This window comes from Solanum lycopersicum, chromosome 5, assembly GCF_036512215.1.
Source record: "Solanum lycopersicum chromosome 5, SLM_r2.1".
In the NCBI taxonomy this organism is placed as follows: domain Eukaryota; kingdom Viridiplantae; phylum Streptophyta; class Magnoliopsida; order Solanales; family Solanaceae; genus Solanum; species Solanum lycopersicum.
Window position 1 is genome coordinate 65,164,035 of NC_090804.1, and position 5,893 is coordinate 65,169,927.

General features: G+C 26.8%; 2 non-coding genes across 2 annotated transcripts; both read left to right on the top strand.

The window, feature by feature from the left end:
* Positions 1-341: 341 nt before the first annotated feature.
* Positions 342-1,818, top strand: LOC101258845 (uncharacterized). Its single transcript, XR_011221425.1, has 3 exons — positions 342-784; positions 1,111-1,203; positions 1,373-1,818. It is a non-coding gene; the product is annotated as an uncharacterized protein (transcript).
* A 2,229-nt stretch (positions 1,819-4,047) lies between these two features.
* On the top strand, positions 4,048-4,132 carry TRNAY-GUA (transfer RNA tyrosine (anticodon GUA)). Its single transcript is given in 2 exon segments — positions 4,048-4,084; positions 4,097-4,132. It is a non-coding gene; the product is annotated as a tRNA-Tyr (tRNA).
* The last annotated feature ends 1,761 nt before the right edge of the window (positions 4,133-5,893 follow it).

Below are 5,893 nucleotides of genomic sequence, written 5' to 3' on the forward strand. Positions count from 1 at the left end.
AATTGTGAATTATATGAGGATTTTCTGAGAGATTAGTATGAAAATTTATAGGAAAATAATTTTTCTGCGAATTTCAATGCTAATCTCCAGAAAAATGTCTATGTAATTCACATTTTTCTTATAGTGAGAGAAGGAAAATACCGGTGGAATGAAAAATATTCTTTTGTTCTTAATCAAAGGTTTAATTAGATTCGAGTCTTCCTAAATATAAAGTCAAATTTATTTCGAAGCACTATAAAATTCAATCAAGCTTCAATACAGATATCAAACACGGCGGCGTGGTGAGAAGATAGGAAAGGAAAAATAAAATAAATAGGTGGTCCAAATTAATTGAAAGCCTTCATTCTCCCCTATGACTTCCTCTCATTTTCCTTGTCTTGTTCTTTTCACTAGTCTTGTTTTTTTTTCCCTCTATAATAAAAACAAACACAGTGTTGAAAACCTCACTCTACACCTCTTAATTTCCCTTCACTTTAAAGCAAAAAATAAAAAATAAAAAAATTCAACATATTTAATTCTTCATTTCTCCATCTCCCTACTCAAAATCTTTTGCTTCTCTAATTCTAGAGTCAATTAGGGTTTTTCATCTTTCTTCTTTTATGTGAAGTTGTATATAATTAAGAAAAATGCTACAATGGCTATGAATATAACTTCATTTTTTTCCTCATTAATTTTCTCTATCAAAGAAATTGTTATTGCATTTCTCATTCTTCTAGTACTACTCTCTCCTAATTCCTATTCCTTAAACCCTAATTATAAACATGAAACCCTAAACTCTACAAAGGTAATTATCTCTTTAATTTATTGTATTGTAATTTATATATATATATAACTTTTATTAGTCCATGTGGTACATGACCAAAAATTAATTTGAATTTGAATTTTGAATATATGTCGATGATTTTTATCCATAGATATTTTATCAAGGAAATTGATAGCCTTATCATGAACTAGGTTTTGGTGGAGTCATACTTTAAATAGCTAGTTTAAAATATAATGTGATTTTTCTATATAGTATATTTAAAATGATATTGTACACATATGTTATACAATTTGAGTTGAAAATAGTAGATTGAGTATTTTTTTATTTATTTATTTTGAGTTTTATAGGATGTTTTAGTTGAAGAGAAATCAAGATTGGGTTCGATGCCACCAAGTTGTTACAACAAATGTAATCAATGCCATCCATGTAGGGCAATTCAGGTCAGTAGCGTACGCAGAATTTATCAATTATTAATTATCGTCATAATTTGATTTTGTACCATAGTTTGTTTTCCTAATTAAAGAAAGTTCAATTTTTTTAAAAAAATTTCCAAATTAAATGTTTATTTTGTTTTATATATATATAATTAACATAAAATTTTGAAAACAGGTACCAAGTCTACCGAGTAATAATGGTGTCGAACCAAGAGGTGGTGTGGCTCGAACCCAAGCTAGGTCCATGGACCACACCATTAGAGAATCATCAATTCCACATGCGGGAGCTAGCAGGTATTCGAATTACAAGCCACTTGGATGGAAATGTAGATGTGGGGGTCACTTCTACAATCCATAGCTCAAAAGTATCTAAATTTATTTAAAATGAGTCAATAGAACAACAATTGAAATGCCCCTTTTTATATTATATTAATAGGGAGAGTAAACATATGGTCGAAAAATTCCTTGAGATTTGTAAAAATTAGAGAAAGTCAAGTCAAGGCAAGACATTAAATGAGGTTGTTATAAGTAGTATTTACTATGGTTGTACATATTCATAATTAAAAAGTGATTGATTGGTATGGTGTTGATATAAATGTAGTGAGGTAGGTTTTGGATGTATGGATCTTGTTAAATTATTTGCATATTTCTTGTCTCAATTTATATGATACGAGTTAAATGATTTAAGTTTATGAAAATTTACATATGATATTTTTAATTTTTTAAAAATATAATTTATATATTTATAAACTACGTAAAAAGTATTATGTATTATAATAATTAATAATTTAAAATAAATAAAAAATTATGATAAAAATAAACTTATTTAATTCTTAAAATACGAAAGATGATGAAATATTGAGAGTTTAAATTATAATTCATTAAAAGAAGGTTTAATAATAGTTCACTATATTATTTTACATATCCAATAATATTTGTCCAGTTTATAAAATTAACAGATAATTGTATACTTAGCTTATAATTTACTTTTATCATTCATAGTAGTCATTTTCCTATTCTATTTGAAGATATTTATTTATTTATAATTTTCAAAGGGTGATATATTTAAAATTATTCTTCTATTAAGGTTTCTTGTACAAAATTAATAGTTGACTAAGTTTTGATGGACTGAGGAGTTGTGGCTACTATTTTTTATTTTTTTTATCTCTTGATTATTAACTTTATATTTAATCTGTATGGATATCCTATTAAACACTGTATCTTATTATTTAGTTGAATTCTGCAGTTTAATTTGATTCTTTGTGAATATTTAGAGTTTCATAATTATTAATTGTTCTGTATTTAATTAATTAAATTTATAATTTTTCCGTTATATATTAATGATAATATAGTGTAATAAATTATTAAAATACAACATATTTTCTACGTTAAAGTATCAAAACTAGTCATCTAATTAATTAAAAATTAAATATCTTAAAATAATAGGTCATAAGGACTAAAAGCACAATTTACAAATAAGTTAGGACCAAACGTGCTATTATTTGTAAATAATAGTATTTGGATAAACCAAAAGAATTATTTCTATTTGTTTTAATTTGTTTCTTTAAAACTATGGTTTACCTTTGACATGTAATTTGACAAAATTAACAAAATTTTTGAATTTTAAATTAAAAGTCTATAGAATATATCAAAAAGTTATTTAGTTTTATTATTTTAAACATGTTCTACGGAAATATAGAATTAAAAAATTGTTAAAAAAATAAAATTACACTTTTTTATAAACATACTAAAAGAAGTAAAATAAACGAACTAAATCAGAAAAAGTACTTTGATACACTATTATTAATCAACTTAATTTCAGACTCTAAACAACATAGACCTTGTTAATACACAAATAAATATTTTGATATGTTTTATTTCAATAAAAAATCTCTTAATAATAATAATTTGTATTTGTGAAATTACATCGAATACGTTATTATCGGGCACAATAATTCCAACTGTCATGCATGGCAACCACAAATAGGATTTTTGATATTTTTTTTGGATATGGATTTTTTTTCCTTTGTTGGACAGTCTTTTTCTTATCCTCTTGGGATTTTACAAAACAGTCCCCATGCATGTATTAATTACCATGAATACCATCATGCTAAAGACAAAGGTGAGGTTAAAATAGTCAGTGCAATGTAAGTAAGCAAAAGATTTTATGGTAGTGTATCAGAGGAAAAATAAAATATGTGGAGTATATTTTATAAATATAGAATATAAGTATAAAGAGAATAGGACAAGCAAAACAGAAAAAGTATAGTTGTTGTAATGTCTCATCAAATATTACTACCATTTGTAGTACTAGCTATTTTGATTGGGTCTTTAATGTATAAAGAGTTTAACTTTATTAAATCGATCGGTTGTCTAAGATTATATAAAAAGAATCAAGTTTATTTTTTATATGATATGTATAGGATTTTTTCACGTTTATCTTACATCATAATTAGATAATTGAAGTGTGCATTATATTTAATTTGAAACCTAAGATAAAAAAATGTTGAAAAATCATAAAAAGAGTTTATATTCATATCCGACGTACGATGTAAGACAATATTGACAAGAGGACTGAAATAAATAACGAGTGCATTGAGATTTTAATATGGCTTTAGAAGTTCAATCAAAATTTTGAAGATTCATATTTCTTTTTTTCAAGAAGCTAATTAATATAAATAAATAATAAAATAGTAAAGTTATTTAATTTATTTATGATTTCTTAATAACCGTGTAAAATAGAACGTGTTAATGAGGGAGGAACGAATAAATATAAGATATATTTTGCATGTGAAACTACGAAAAAAAATTTTAAAACTATATAAAGTTATAGATGAAACTTACAACAAACCGACCTTAGCTCAGTTGGTAGAGCGGAGGACTGTAGTCTGTTGCTGAAATCCTTAGGTCGCTGGTTCGAATCCGGCAGGTCGGATTGCTTTTTCATATTTTTTCGACCTGTGTCACTGAACTTATGTCCCGAGAAATAACTTCGTGTGATTTTTTTCTTATGGTTTGAACCCGAGACCTAAGTATAAACTTGATTAATGTCTATTTGTATATTGCTTTTTCATATTTTTTCGACTTGCGTCACACGAACTTATGTCCCGAAAAATTACTTGTGTGATTTCTTTCTTAGGATTTGAACCCGAGACCTAAGTATAAACTTGATTAATGTCTATTTGTATAACTTGTACCACTGAACTTGTGTAACTTCTTCCTATGGCTCGAACCGAGACCTCAGTATGAAGTTGACTAATGTCCATTTGCGTAACTCGTGTCATTGAATTCATGTCTGTAAGCATAACTCATGCAGTAAACTTATCCTTTGCCTTTTTTTTTTTTAAAATATGGGGTAAAAGTGCCTTACGAATTAGATAGCACTGAATTTATGCTCTAATGCAAATTCTAAGAATGTCTTCCTAGAAAATTTATGTCATAGTTAAGGGTATATCGGACACCAAAATTTTATTTAATGAGATAACAAATTTGACGGATAAAAATTAAAAACCATCAAAAAATAGAGATATTTGTCCGAACGACTAAAAGAAAACCCATGTGTATGCAAATTGGGTTATTATTGGGCCTTATTGAACAATTGGGTACATATGGACCACTATGAAGGTTCATATTGCCTTAAAATGTTTCACCATCTAAACCAATTTCAAACTAGTCACTTTCAAGCTTAAAGATTTTTCCAACTTAACCTTCACCTATTAGGCATATCGACCAAGTGTCCTACTCGAGACGAAGTATTTGTTGTTTTCAAAACAAAACAAATGAGGTAAAAAGGTCTGAGATAGCGTCTTTGGAAGACAGAATATCTGAAATAGTATTAGCGAATTGCTATGATCGATAAACAATCTTAAAGTGGATCTGAAGGACCAATATAGTATCTTATGCAAGAGGGTAAAGGAAAATGAAAAATCATCAATTTAAAACCTAAAAGTTGTTAATGAAAGCTTCCAAATAGAAATATTGAAATTATTAACATTTGCCAAAGATAACGTATCCAGTGTCACTCATAAATAGGGTTTAGAGAGAATAGAGTGACATAAATTTTACATATACCGTGAAAGGTAGATAGTTATTCCAATGAACTCTTGGAATAGGATTGATAAGGTATTAATTATACTTCATTTTTTGTGGGTTCCCTAGGCAGTTACACTAGTGGTAGAGTCAGGATCTTTTACAAGGATATTTAAAATTTGAAAAAGTAAACATACGAATTAGTTGAAGGAGGTTTAAAATCTACTATATATACCTAAACAATAAGTTTAATCACATATAAATAATAATATTTTTCTCCAAAGGAATTCGGATGAATTGATTCTCTGACAATATGCTCACTCTGCCTAAATAACAATAATAAATCTAATATATTCCACAAATAAGGTGTGAAAAGGGTATGAGATGACACATACAAATTTCATTGCTATCTTTGTGAGATAGAAAATTATTTCGAATAGACTCAAAAAATAAACATAATCAAAGTAAGAGAAAAATAATTATTTTAAACAAGTGTATCATACTATTATCACAGTTCGATTGTCCCTAAGTTTAATGCTGATATTGTGATGGTTAATGTTTTCATTCTCGTAGACATTAGTATTTAATTACTTTATATTATTTTTAAGTGATGTAAACCTATAACACTTATATATTATTTCAATATATATATATATATATATATATA